The sequence below is a fragment of the Callorhinus ursinus genome, unplaced genomic scaffold (assembly GCF_003265705.2).
Source record: "Callorhinus ursinus isolate GAN/ISIS: 27379988/994484 unplaced genomic scaffold, GSC_fseal_2.0 scaffold30, whole genome shotgun sequence".
NCBI lineage: Eukaryota > Metazoa > Chordata > Mammalia > Carnivora > Otariidae > Callorhinus > Callorhinus ursinus.
This window is the reverse complement of record NW_027397092.1, coordinates 15,790,776-15,805,417: the sequence shown is the minus strand read 5'-3', so window position 1 is coordinate 15,805,417 and position 14,642 is coordinate 15,790,776. Positions and strand designations below refer to the sequence as shown.

The following is a 14,642-nucleotide window of genomic DNA, read 5'->3' as shown; positions in this document are numbered from 1 at the left end:
AAGAAAAAGAAAGATATATATATATATATATATATATATATATATATTTAAAGTTAAATATTCTCATAGCTTCCCATAAAATTTCTCTATTATTTATGACTTTGACCCCTTCCTTCCCATGTGATCTTGGGAGGAAAAGAGAATATAGCCTGTTTATATTAGGTTTACAATGACTCTTTTCCTTTTTTGAGGATAAAAAGTTGGGGGGAATAGTGAATGCATTACCCCCTGAAATAACTATGAAATAACTATGAACAAGTAGGCACTAGAAAGGATGTTTTTATTTCATTCTCATAAAAAAAGCCACTAAAATCCTATGTAGTGTTTTGTTACTATTAAACTGATCTCAAGAAGTGTCATCAGAGTTCCTGCAAAAGCTAGTTTTGACTTCCTAACAAGCTACTAAATGTCATCCATAATGCTAGACACTGGAATAGACCTGTGTGGGAGAGAAGTATGGTCCCATCCTCACACGGCTTATGGTCCAATAGAAATGGAGACAGTAAACAGGTAATTACAACAGTAGTCTGTTAAGCACCAGGATAGGGGATCTTCAGTGGTAGTTTAGGGCATTTTACTGGGGGGACGAGAGAGAAATATACTATGGAGATTTTCCCTCTTTGGCTACATTGTGGAGAGTAAATTGGAGGGGAGCAGAAGGAGAGGTTGGGAGACTAATTTAAGTGGTTAAATATGGTAGCCCATACTAGGATGATGGCAGTCATGCTGTTGGTCTGACATAAAACATTTTGGGGGTATAATAAATCGGACTTGGTGACTTCTAGATTTTTGGTTTAAGCATCTGGGTGAAAATACTTTAGTAGGTTGACATTAGAGAAATAAGTTTAGTTGATTCACCTACTGGCTTTCCTTTTTTGGAACACTTCCTTTTTTCCTCCATTTTTTTCTTAACTTTGTAGCTAGCTTTTCTCTAGCTAGTTCTTCAGTGGAAAAACAGATCATGTCCTGCTGTAAGATTATGATGCTCATGAAGGTATTTTGTATTCCTTGGGCTCTGAGGGGGGATCCAGAACCTGGGGAGTCAAAGAAGTGCTTATTGAAATGAATGTGAAGTTTTGGTACAAAACTAGAGGTAAGGAATGTAATTGGAAAGTAACTGTCGCCCTTCCTTTCTCCAGTTCCTAGTTTTATTTCCTAGGGGTCACTTCTTAGAACATTTGTGTATCTTTGTATTAAGTTTCTTATTTATCTTACTTTATCTTATTTTACTTTGATGTACATATGAGAATATTATGGTATTCACTTTGATGGTGTACATACTGTTTTGAACCTTGTTTTTCTTCATGTAGTAATTACCAATGGAGATCTTTGTATACAGCTCTGTCTTCTTGTTTTCTCCCCTTTAATACATTTAATGCTGAAGTAAACAGATTATATGTGATTATAATAAACCCAGATTTGCATCGGAGGACTATCATGAGTGAGGTCTGAAAGCTTAGATCGACCTTGTGAAATCATTCAATTTACTTTTGTGTCTGTATGCAGGCTTTCTAACCTAAACAATCAAAGATGGGTTATTTATTTTTTATTAGAATTTTTTTTCATTTGAGTAGTTGACACAGTGTTGTATTAGTTTCAGGTGTATAACACAGTGATTTGACATCTTTTTTTTTTTTTAAGTAGGATCCACACCCAGCATGGAGCCCGATGCAGGGCTTGAACTCATGACCTTGAGATCAAGATCTAAGCTAAGATCGAGAGTCAGATGCTTAACTGACTGAGCCACACAGGAACCCCTCAGTATCTTTATACATCATGCTGTGCTTTAGGTTCCCAACAAAATTGAGCAGAAGGTATAGAGATTACCCATATACCCATGCCCCCACAGATGAAAGATTTTAGAAGTTTCTGCCTAATGAATTGTGGAGAAATTGCTAGTGTGGCAGATATTTATATATTTCAACAAGTACCAGGATTATTAGAATTAATTATTAAGTATGACAGTTAAAGAAAAGTTACAGTTTTTAAAACTGGGACAAGAAGGCAATGTACTTGTAAGAGACAGGTAATTCTAGCCGCATGTCAGTAATTCACCAAATGTTTATTGAACTCTAGATATGTGTGACACGCTGTTCTAAGTGTTAGAGATAAAACACAGTGCCTATACTAATCATAGAGATAGTCCTATCTTACAGATGAGGAATCTGGGGACTAGAGAAGTTAAGGCATTTTTCTTAGATCCCATTCAGTCTGTATGTAGCAGAGTTGAGATTTAAATCTAAGTTAGGCTGATTCAGAGCCTATTCTTTTGTTTCTCTCATGTTGGGTGTGGGGAATGATTCTTGGTCTTAGCATATTGTCCATTAGGTTGTGGATTAATAGTCCATTGTATTAAGGCATTTCTGTTACTGCAGTAGTCATATCAGCATAATACACAGATGCACTCTTAGCTTTTCCTGGAAGAACATGCTGATATGTGTTAAAATACAAACCCAGTGAAAGACTGGGTTTTTAAAGCAATCTGAAATGTCTCTGTTTCAGAACCAACCAAGTAATGTGACGTGGTAGTTTTATTGAAGTATATAAATAAATATATTTTTATTTTTATATTTTAAATTAATGTATTTATATAATATAAATATAAACTTTATAAGTTCAAAGGTTGTATTTTGTTCTAGACTTGTCTTTGTGAGTTCAATAGAGTTCAGATTAGTGAGCCGGTTTACTTATGACCGCTGTGGGTCCTGTGATCATCAGGGCTTGCTTTTCCAGTTGCTTGTCATCTGGGTAGAATACAAGCTTGCTGTGGCTTCCAAGAATGTGTGTGTGTACTTGTCTGAAATGGCAGAGTTGGGACACCACGAAGTTGAGAAAGGAGCTCTTCTGTTTTCTTGCTTATTAGATGAGCCTAAGTTCCTTATAGATGGGAATTGTTGAATTGCTGGAATGTAGCCATGGTTGCCTCTGTGCAGACCAGCCATCGTTGAGTTAAAGTGCCCTTAAAAAAAAAAATTGGCATTCCTAGTCTGCAGCAGCTGCCAGGGCAGCACTTAGTTTACACAATACTTAGGTTGATTTTCTTTAATCATGTATTTATAGTAGAAGAGATAACGGAATTGAAATGTAGTCATAATTTGCTTCTGTAAAAATTCCAGAGTCTTCAGTGAAACAAAAGAATAGGATTCTACTTGTGAAATGGTAGGACTGAATAGACAGAGCCTTTTGCAAAAATAGATTTTGTCATGGACAGTAATTTCCCAAAAGCTCTTAGTCTCCCATGGTTCCATTGCTAGAATTAAGCCTTTTTCATTGCAGCATGTAGAAGCTTTTATTTGAGTTAAATTCAGACTTCTTCGTATTGTCACCTGACAGTCTCGTGGTTTCAGATGAATATGGTTCATTGCTATTATTAACCTGAGTTGGCAGTTGTGCGTAATTGGAGTTTTTAGGGATTTTGAAAAGTGGAACTGCATAAGAGAAATTAGAGATGCTACTAATGTACATTTTAACTCAAGATGTTATTTTCACATGTTGTTAACATCAGAATCAGCCCAAATCTACTTATAAAGTTGGTGATAAGTTTGCTTTACAATATCTGAAGCAAAAATTTATATGGTGAGATTTTTAGATTATACTTATTTTATGAAAAGCAGTTTAAAATTGTGAAATTATGATGATAAGTTTAATTAGATGGACTTCTTGAGAATGTTTTAAGCAGGTGGTGATCATTATTTTAAACATGGAATTTGTAAATACTCTGTATTAGTCATTGGTATATATATGTGTCTTGTTTCTGTCATTCACTGCTCTTCTGTCTTGTGTTTACATAGGAACACTTTCTATAGATATTTGGAAAGCAGTGGGCTTTTGTGTTTGTATCACATATGCATATATATAAGTAAAATTTAAATTAAAAACCTGACATTGTTTTAGTTTGTTGATCATAATCTAATTATTGTTATAGTTAGTGTTATTCTTTAATTTTAATGACAAGGGCCTGAATTTTTCTGGTCATGTTTTTGCTACTCTGTGAACATCTTAACTATGTGTTCCAATAAGTCATTTATGACTTGAATTAAATAATCTTGAATTAGCAGTGAATTTAGACTAAGGTACATTGTTTTTATATTTTAAATAAATCCTACTGTGGAGTTTAAAAAATATTTTTTTTTGATCATGTAACCCAGTTGAACAACTTGGATACTGGCCCTTTGAATGGTTTTAATTCATTTTAACATTCTTCTAGGGTTCCACTGCAGTTTCTTAAGTTCTTAGGTCTATAGAATTAATGTCAGCAAGTTAAAAACCACATAGGTCAGGTATATTTCAATTATGTGTATGTGATGCTGAAAAATACAGCAACTATGATAGTAGATGTGATATGTGGTATCCTCTCATGGTATAGAAACTTACTCTTGCTGAGGTTCCATTTCAAGAATTCATGTGGTAGATTATTAATTTCTTTGAAATACTTTTTGTAAAGTTTTAATTTGGTGCATATGACTTTATACATGTTAGGTTAGGGGATAAATATAAATGGATTTGGGGATCTTTAATGTCTGTAACAGTTTATATTTTTACTTTATATGAAAAATCTAGTTTGATTAAATGATGGTAATAATCCTACAGCCAAGTAGTTGATTATACTTGTCATTAAAATGTAAATTAGTCATTAAGATTTCATTAATGAATTGAATTCAGTATGACTATAGATATACAGACTAAAGGTTTCTAGTGTTCTGGGTATAATTGAATTCAGTATGACTATAGATATACAGACTAAAGGTTTCTAGTGTTATTATAATATTTAGTTTATTAAGATGTAGTTGGAGAAAAATAATTGAATTCAGTATGACTATAGATATACAGACTAAAGGTTTCTAGTGTTATTATAATATTTAGTTTATTAAGATGTAGTTGGAGAAAAATAATTGGATATAAACAGCTTATGTAAAAATCAAGACTTTTTGGATAGGAAAAGACCTAAACTGGTAACTCATTTTTTGGAACTGAGATTAACAAAAAAATCATGGGATTATTTTTCGGTCAGGTTAGAGAATTTTAATTCCTTAGAGAAATTATTAGAAACATATAGCTTCCTGGGTGAAGTGGGTGATGGGCATTAAGGAGTGCACTTGTGATGAGCCCTGGGTAATATATGGAATTGTTGAATTACTCTATTGTACACCTGAAACTAATATAACACTGTATGTTAAGTATATTGGAATTAAAAAAAAGGAAACATATAAGCTTCCTGAGTTAAAATGGTACTTCATACACTCACTTGGTCAGGAAATTAAAGTTCCATTATATTCGTTATCTCTCGCAGCTTCTCCTTATAGTAGTAAGATACTGCTACTGAAACATGAAACATGAAAAACCAAAACAAAATATAAACTAAATTATTAACAGGTTGTCAATCTGGGAGGAATTTTCACTATTTACAAAATCAGTTTGGATTCTTTCGAAAAACAAAATTGGTACAATAACGGCGCCCTGTCACTGATGATCCTGCTTGCTAAAGAAAATTTATTTTAAGCAATTCTTTAATGTGTGACTCCTAGCAGAAATGCAGTGATACTCTGAATAGTGATCTATATTTTATCTTAATTATATTCCATACTTTAAAAACTTAGTACAATGTAATTTTCACATGTATTTTATGGTTCCCATAATGTTCTGTATATAATTTATCTAATTTTGTATATATCCTTAACGTTAGGTCTTTGAACCCCTGAGTTGTAGTAGAGTTATTGAATTAGGTCCATCTAATTCTGTATATATTCTTACTTTAGGTCTTTCAACCCCTGAGTTGTGGTAGTGTTATTGAATTAGGTCCTTGACTTTATAAAAACATATAAACTGAGTAAATGATGAATATATAGTTCTGTTTTTCCTAAATATAGATGTTCTTTTGATTAATACTGTATTGAATTCATAGCCTTCAGTCATATTTTCTATTATTGGATACCAAATTTTTTTAAATATTGAAAAGGTGTCCTTTTATTAGAAATTATTGGGAATTGCTGATACAGCCCATATGTTCACCATTATTATTTTTTTAAATGCACAGTAAATATATGAAAAGGAAATTAAGATGTTCTCTTGTCTGATACATTTGGGATTTCCGGACCAATAGAGGAAGTTAATTGAAGTGAGGAATTTTAAAAATTGTATATGTTGTAACATTTTATTTTTAACTTAAGACCTAAATATGCATTCAGTTGCCAGTTCTTTCCTGGTCACTGTGTTTTAAAGGGAATGGTGAATGTTATGTCATTCAACATTGACTAGTTAGCAGCAGATTTCTTTAAAGCACGGTCTGTCTACAGGTTTTTAAAATACTCATCACTTTCCGCATGTACAGAATATATTTCTCCAATTGAATATGGTGCTTTTGGCTATTATGCTTTGGGGTTCTGATGGTGACCACTTCTTGGCATGTTGTTATGTTGAGAAAGCTTTCTATTTATCTCTTGTAGCCTAATGTAGCGTTCTCTCTCTCCTGCCTTTCCTTCATTCATTCTTCACTTTCTTCTACAATAATTCTTTTTTTTTTTTTTTTTAACCGAACTCAGAGTGTTTTCTGGTACCGGGGACATTTTGCATGAATAGGTTTTGAAACTTGGCTGCCCCCCTCTCCATTTCTTGCAGGAGCATAAGATTTTTATTGTTTCTCAGGGTTAGTTTGCATCACCTTGCATGCTTCCATTTCAGTGAGACAACATTGATGGATAAGGCTCAAGAAAAAACAACTAACATAGTAGCAGGTACATAGTAGACATTGCAAATAATTATTGAATAAATAAACTTAAAATCTTCATATTTGGTAAGTATACTCTACAGTAAGAGATTATCTCAGGCCCTTTGATGCTAAGAAGTGAAAATGTCTAGATGATCAATTGAAAGTAGGAGTAGAGGAAGAGAAGAGACTTGTTGGTATTTATCTACAAGTTCATGAAATTCAATTGTCAAGGCAAAAGAATTGGTCAATTAGAAAAAGAAAAGGTGAATTATTTAGGTATTACATTTAAGTGTGACAATCATTAAATGTGTTGAGATAAAAACTAACATTTAGCCTGGTGCCTCTCAACTTTTTTTTTTTTTTTTTTTTTTTTTACATTTTCATACCCCTAAGGAGCCTTTTTTAGACATCTTTTTCCTTAATTGCCACCCCACCCAATGAAATTTTAATACCATAGATATACTTGTTATTTCCTTATGGCCACACCCATTGTAATATCTAATATTGTTTTGTCTCCTTCCCCGTCACCCTCTTTGGAAGCCATCTTGCTGTCAAGAATGCATGATTTAGCCCTAATTTAAAAGCCCGTAATGCGTTACAGGAATTAACATGGTCTTCTGAGCTGCAATGTCAGTGAGTTAAGGGAAGTGTCTTTCCTAGTATGTTTATTTTCTATTAGCATTCTTTAAAGGTGTCATAAAAAACATGCAGAGCAGATAAGCTGACATAAACTATAACATCTGTGTAGAGTTTTAAAATAGTTTCTGGTTCATTATTGACTGGTTTTCTTACTAATGTTTAAATTAATAAGCTGAACACAGTAGCTTAATACTAAGGAAGTTTTGCTGTAGTATATAGATAATTTTTGTGAATGGTGATGGTATGCTTACCACTGTTAATGATTTGGCTTAGTTATGTCTTCAGTTAAATTTTGACAAAAAGAGGCAACCCGATGAAGTAGAAAGCATGGTGGATTAGATACCAGAAGATTAGGTTTTGATATAATAAAGGATTATGCCATTCTGTTTGCCTGCTGAGTGGAAGTGAATACCAGTGGATGATAGAGATGGGAGTGAAAGGAAGGGGCACGACCAGCCAGCCTAACCAGACCAGTGACTTTCGGCAGGTGATTTTTGCTTTTCTTTCACTTCTTTCATTTGAAAAATGAATAAATTTAAGGTTACTATTACCATTTAAAATTGCCTGTTAAAGGAGTCACTTTGGGGTTATTCTTGTTGTTTAACATCATGTTCTCCTAGTATATTTCTCTTTTTAATTTAATTTTATTTATTTATTTGAGAGAGAGACAGAACACAAGCAGGGGGAGGGACAGAGGGAGAGGAACAAACAGACTCCCTGCTGTGCTGGATCCCAGGACCCCGGACGTAATGACCTGAGCCAAAGGTAGATGCTTAAACTACTGAGCCACCCAGGCGTGCCTCCTAGTATATTTTAAACAGAATTAATTTGTCATGCTACATTTTGGTAACAGATCTATTTAGTCAATTTCAATTCAATGTGTTTCTAAATTTCAGGATTTGCAACTCTTTTCCATGATAAGATAAAGGGAATCAAAAGCTTTATCAGTAACCCCCCTCCATTTCAGGGACATACTCTTCAGAAGCACAGATCTCTTCCCAAATAACTTTTGACTAACTTTTTATCTTCCTTCCTTCCTTCCTTTTTAACCGTGAATGACTGTAAGGCCTTCTCTTTGTCAAACCAAATCAACTTCAAACATGATTTCTATTTAAATATAAAGCTACGTTATTTCTATCTCTGTTTTTATTAAGGCATATCCTGCAGTCTGAGCCCGGCAGGGCTTGAGCCTTCTTTATGTCTGCAACCTTGCCTCCACCATCTAATAATGCCTATGCTGCCTTTTCTCTGCACCATTTTGAATTCCTTCCTTATGTTTTCACTTTCATCGCAATTTCTCCACCTTTTTGCACTCACAGGCCATAATTCCTCCTTTTGCCCTTTCAGTACATACAGGATGCTTCTTTTTTCACACACTACCCAACACTGGCTGTAGAAACTTGACCCCTACTGTTGCTTGGAGACTGTTCTTGTCCTCTTATGAAAACCTCTTCTTTTCTGAGGCCTTTGCCATAGTACCACACTTTGCTCTAATTTGTTGTTGGCATCCACTGCTGACCTTCTACCAGATGGCTCTCTAGTGTTCTTCAAGAACTTTGACACTTAGGTGATAGTGTTTCTTTCCAGATTACTTTGTACCATCATCTTGTGCAACCCACACATCTAACATTCTGGCTTCACAGTACCTTTTCTTGCTCTCTACCTTGATCTGTTCTTGACTAGACCTTGAGTCTCACTATGAGCTGACTCTCTCTTCTCTTTCTGGGATCCTCCCATTCTGACCACAACTTCATATCCTTTGATCTTTTGTATAAACTTGCTCTCTAGCTTCATTAAGACTACTGTTGTTTGTTTGTTTTCCTTCCTTTTCTCCGATTACCTTCATCCTGACCATGTTTCCTGTGCTATTCCAGACCTTCTTTCTCTATATCACTCTTAACAGGCTTGCCCCTATTTTTCCATTGCAGCTACTCAGAAAATCTCCTATTAAATACACTATTTTTTGCCTCTTCTATGCCTCTAGGCTCCCTTGTGATAGTAGAGAAAATTAGTCCTAAATCAGATTTATGATTTTCAGCTCAGCTAGCTTGGTAGTACTTTGGCTTATGCTTTCCTTAGGTTAGCACCTTTCCACATTTTCTTTGATGACTGTCAGAACTTTATCTAACACAACCTATACCCGAGTTCAGGCCACACATTTCATATATACTTAGGTGCATGCGTGATTTCTAGTTTTCAGAAAAAACAGAAGTGATCAAGTGTAAATGCTGTTTCTTCTCTCCAACCTGAGAACCTATCTGCAGTAGTTTTCATTTGTAGATTCTCTTTTTCCTGCCTCAGCAAGTGCATTTCATAGTTCATTAGCCTTACTCAGAGGACTATGTCCCAACTTGTCTGGGATCTTAGTCCAACAGTTCTCTCTGGTTGCTTTTAGACTGTTTCTCTGATACTTTCCCATCAGTTTAGAAATACATATATTTAAGTATATACCCTTTTTGGATAGATAGGTAGATAAAATGAAAGAATATATATATGTATAAAAATACGTATAAAGATATATCTGTATATTTTTATCTATCTCTATATGTTTTTCTTTTTCCTTTAAGAAAAAGCCTCTTGTAGCTTCTTCTACCTGTCTGGGGTGACCATGCTCCTGTGTGTTTAGGGTCCCCCTTTACTTTCAAAACTCTACAAATTAATTGATGAATTATGTGGTCACATTATCCCTTTATCTCCCCATTTCACAGGGAAGCCTTTCCAAATAGCACTGTTTTACTCTCAGCTGTTTTCCCTTCATGCCTTTGCCATTGCTATGTGAGTACCCCCACCCCACTTCTCTACTGAAATGGTTCTTGCAAGAGTACCAAGGATCCCCAAATTGCCAAATCCCATGGATACTTTTAGTCTTTATAAATTTTGGCCTTTGATACTGCACAGTATTCCTTTCTTCATCTTCATCTTGCTTAGCTTTTTTTTTTTTTTTAATCTTCCTTAACTTTTGAAATAACATTTTACCATGGGTTTTCTCTTTTCTTTCTAGTGGTCTGTCTTTACTGATCCTCCCTGGTTTCTCTGCTTTTCTCTCTGTCCTTAAAATATTGCTGTGTCCTAAATTCTAGTTTGTTGGTCCTTCACTTTTTTTTGTCTCTTCAATTAATATGTTCTCCCCGGATGATTTTACTGCCAACTATGTGTCAATAACTCTGTGTTTATAACTCTCAGTTTTTTTCTTATGCTCCAGACCGTTTTTTCATCAATCTTTTGGACATTTTTTCTGAAGCTGTGTTTCAGGCCCCTTAAATCCGTTAACGTCCTTATCTCAAATTTGCTTTCCCCCTGTATTCTCCACCTTGGTTAATGGTATTTATTTTCATCAGATTGGAAATGTGAGAGTCAGCCATCCGCTTCCCTCATTCCCAATCTGCAGTCTCTCATGTCCTATCTCTGTCTCTTTCTTTCTGTCCTCACTGCTGTTCTTTGGTTCAGTTTATAACATTATTCTTACCTCTAGACTAACCACTCTAGTCACTCCTCCAAGTTTCTGTCAACATGATTTTCTAAAATGCACAAATGATCTTGTCACCTGTTGTTTAACACCCTTGTTTACTCATTACCTGAATGATGATGTTCTTTTGTGTTTGTGTGAAATGCTTCTGAGTTTTGATCTGGCACCAGCCTGCCTTTGTAGCTCTGCTTGTTGCTTCACTGCACACTCCTGAGCTGGAATCACTAAGAATTACAACACATGCTGTTTTCTTCTTTTAGGGAAGAGAATGGTTAGCTTTAGGTAGTATTTCCTGCTTAATTGATAGTACAGAATAATCGTTAAAATCCTGGACTCCAGAGACATACTATCTGGAATCTAAACCCAGCTTTGCCATTTTTAGTAGGTAGCAGTGTTATTTTGGGCAGGTTACTTAATTTCTCCCTGCCTTAGTTTTCTCACCTATGAAATAGAAATGGAGTTGTTATGAAGAAACTCCATACATTTTTCTATAAATGCTCTCTCCACTCCCCAGCCCCTCCTGTTCTGTCACAATGGATTTGTTTACTCTGGATAGGTCATATAAATGGGGTCATACGATAATGTGGTCTTTTGTGTCTGGCTTTTTTCACTTAGTGTTAAGTTGTCAGGGTTCATCCATGTTGTAGCTTGTATCCTCTTCGTAGCCATATAATATCCATTTTATGGCTCTGTGACATTTTTATACCACTTTTTAAAATATTCATCAGTTGATGGACATGCTTTTTAGCTTTTTAAAGAAAGTTTTGTTTTTTTTCAGATTGTGGACTATGATAATTCAATTTATGTACTTATGAAATTATTTATTTAGTTCCTGTAGTGCTAACCTTTACATAGGGTTATGTAGTTTTACTTATTTAATGTGCTTGCATCTAGGAATTCAAAGATGAGTAAGCTTTGCCTACAGGGAGCTTTTCTTTCTAGTGGAGGAAACTTGCATGTAAACAGATAAAGTACAGTGTGGAAAATACTACTAGATTTATAATCTAAAGTAAGTGTAATCTCAGAAGTCAGCAACTAACTGCTGGCATTGCTGGCAGAATTAGTAAAGGCTTCCCTGGAGGTGAGATTTAAACTAGATCTTTAAGAATGAATGGGAGTTTTGCTAAGGTGGTTGAGGATATTTCAGGTAGAAGTAGTAGCTTACACAAGGGCGTGGAACTGAAATTGTCTGGTGTGTCTTTGCACCTTTGAGAAGATCACTGTGTTGATATTATGGGTAATGTGAAGTATGTCTGGAAAGGTAGATTAGGGCTGGATTGTGAATATTTCTACATCTATGCAAAGGAATTTAGCTGTTATTCTTTGTGTGTCTTGGAGATCCCAGGGGGTTGGATGAATGAGATGGTGGCCACTACTCGTTCAAGGTCTGTTGGAATACCTCACATCCAGCAAAGCCTAAGTTTTCATTTTTTTCAGAAAGTTTTGTACATATAGTCACTTATAAAAATGAATATACCTCGCTGACTCACACACCATCCTCTTACTAAAACATCTGTCACAGTTTATTGATTACCTATTTAGATTTCTTTATTTCACCAGCTACTTACCTGGAATTATCATGTCTATTTATTTCTTTACTTTACTACTACTATTTCTAGCTTCTAGAGCAGGTTCTTACTTACCTTATCCTAACCAGTGCTTTGTTCATGGTAGGCACGTATCTATATTAAATGAATGAATGAAGGAACTATTCTGCCTCTAAAATCTTAAGTCTGGTATTCTACCCTATGATTGTGGTTTCCTCTTTCTTATCTCCCTGCCTCCCCACTATAGCTGTTCATGTTATTTCAGCACTTTGACCCCTGCCTCCGCCTCCATTGTCTTCTAATCTGTTAGCTTCCCCCTCCTCACTTTCTTATCTGAATAGCATAGATTCTCCTATCCATCATTCCAGCTATTTTTTGTCTTTTGCTCTATTTCCAAGGCTCCCCTTTGCTTTTGTCCTATCTCCCTATCAAAATCCTTACTTGGCTCAGTCTGATCCAAATTGAAGAGGAGTGTTTGCTAGAGAAAATGACCTAACTGTGTAGTTTGTGGCAGGTACATATTTACAGTCTTAAACTTGTAGACTTTCAGCATTGTCCAGAAACCTTATGTTTCCTAGTCAACATATTTTTTCCCCATATCACTGTTCTGTTTTTTACTCTCTGCTATTCCCACATTTTACAACCTTTCCCTTATTTCTCTTCATCTACTTTACAAAGAAAATAGTGTTCTTAGAATGAATTTTCTCAGCATTTTACCTTAATATCTACAATTTTTTCTGTATCCATGTCCATCTTTGCCTCCTTTCTTTCCATTTCTAGAAAGGATTATCCTTTCTTCTCTTTGAAACTAATCCTTTGACCTGTACTCTATACCTATCCAACTCCACTTCTTCAGAGGCCTTGCTTTGTCAGTCACCATCTCCCTTCCTCTTCATAATCTTTGTCATCAATATGTAAATATGTTCAGATGTGTCCTATTTAATAGCAAAATAGCTATCACTTCATGATTCTTTTTCTTTCTTTCCTTGACACTTGTCTTAAATTCACTATTTTCTCTGTTCTTCAGTCCTCTGCAGTCTGACTCGTTGTACTTTTTATTCCTTAGAAGTATCCTTGCCATGGTCACCAATGATTTCTTTGTTTCTGAAGCTAATGGATGCTTTTTAGTGACTGCCATGGTATTTCTTCCTCTCTAAAATGCTCTCCTAGTTTCCATAAGACCTCTTTCCTGATTTTCATTCTATGTTGGTGTGTTCTTTTATAGTTTCCTTCACACAACAGCAAACCACAGTTTAGTAAGTCAGTTCCTAACACAAACATTTACGAAGGATTAGACAGGAGAAAGCTAAAATTGTATTTACTGTCAAGAATTTGGGATGAAGATGTTTTACATTGCCAATTATGGGTCGCCTAAGATGCATTGATGAAGTTAGGGTTAAGGTTCTCTTAAGGAGGTGAAGGAACCCAATCAAGAGTTGTAACTGATGGATTGTGAGGAATTGACCGTTTAGCCTGACATAACTAACAACAAACAGCTCCAGGAATGGATGTTCTCCTATGTGTTAACACCTGTCCCATCAGTTATAGTGTGTTCAGCTCACTAGTTAGTATCTCCACCATATAGTTCATTGTTTTCTCTTTCTCTCTACTCCCTTATCTTACTCACTTCATTAATTTTTTTAATTGTGACAAAGAATGCATATATAAAAGTACCTAAAAAATGCAGTGGCCTTTTTTGTACTCTAAAGTGAATATTGAGGTAAGCACTGTCCAGACTAAAAATAGAACACAGTGCTCCAGTCTACCTGCTGTGTTCCCTCCTGGTTATACCGCCATCACTTCCCAACCTTATCTTGAGAGGTAACCACTCACCAGACTTTTGAAACCATCACTTCCTTTGTTTTCCTTGTAGTTGTAAAAACTAAATATGTTTCTCTGCCTAAAACTTTACCTGATTTGAACCTTGTGTAAATGGAAAAATACAGTAACACTGGGTGGGTATGTGTGTTGTGTGTGTGAGAGTATGTCATTGTCTGATTTCTTTTGCTCAGGGTCAGTCTGTGTTTTTGTTTAGTTCATTCATTGTATTTGTTGTGTCTGAATATATATATTTGCAGTCTGAATATACTATAATATGTTTATCCATTCTACTCTTGAGGAACCATTTGTATTGTTCCATAACAGTACTTTTATGAAGATTCTGATATAATGGAATGGAATGAAATTGCTGGTAAAACTTAAAAATCAGTTCTATTAGATTTTGTCTATTTATTATATAGATTTAAAAAAACTATTCTCTAAGAAGAGTGAGCCAGTTTTTACT

The 14,642-nt window shown here is 35.0% G+C and overlaps 1 protein-coding gene across 3 annotated transcripts in view; it reads left to right on the top strand.

Annotated features, from left to right (window-relative positions):
• The window catches only part of FNIP1 (folliculin interacting protein 1), a 153,951-nt gene that overhangs the window by 46,389 nt on the left and 92,920 nt on the right, over nt 1–14,642 (top strand). The window contains exon 1 of one of the 3 annotated variants that reach the window (XM_073878627.1): nt 7,989–8,110. The exons of the other annotated variants lie outside the window; for them this stretch is intronic. The gene's annotated coding sequence lies outside the window, so the exon portion shown is untranslated. Of the gene's footprint in view, nt 1–7,988; nt 8,111–14,642 lie in introns of those variants that run through there. 3 annotated transcript variants of the gene reach the window in all.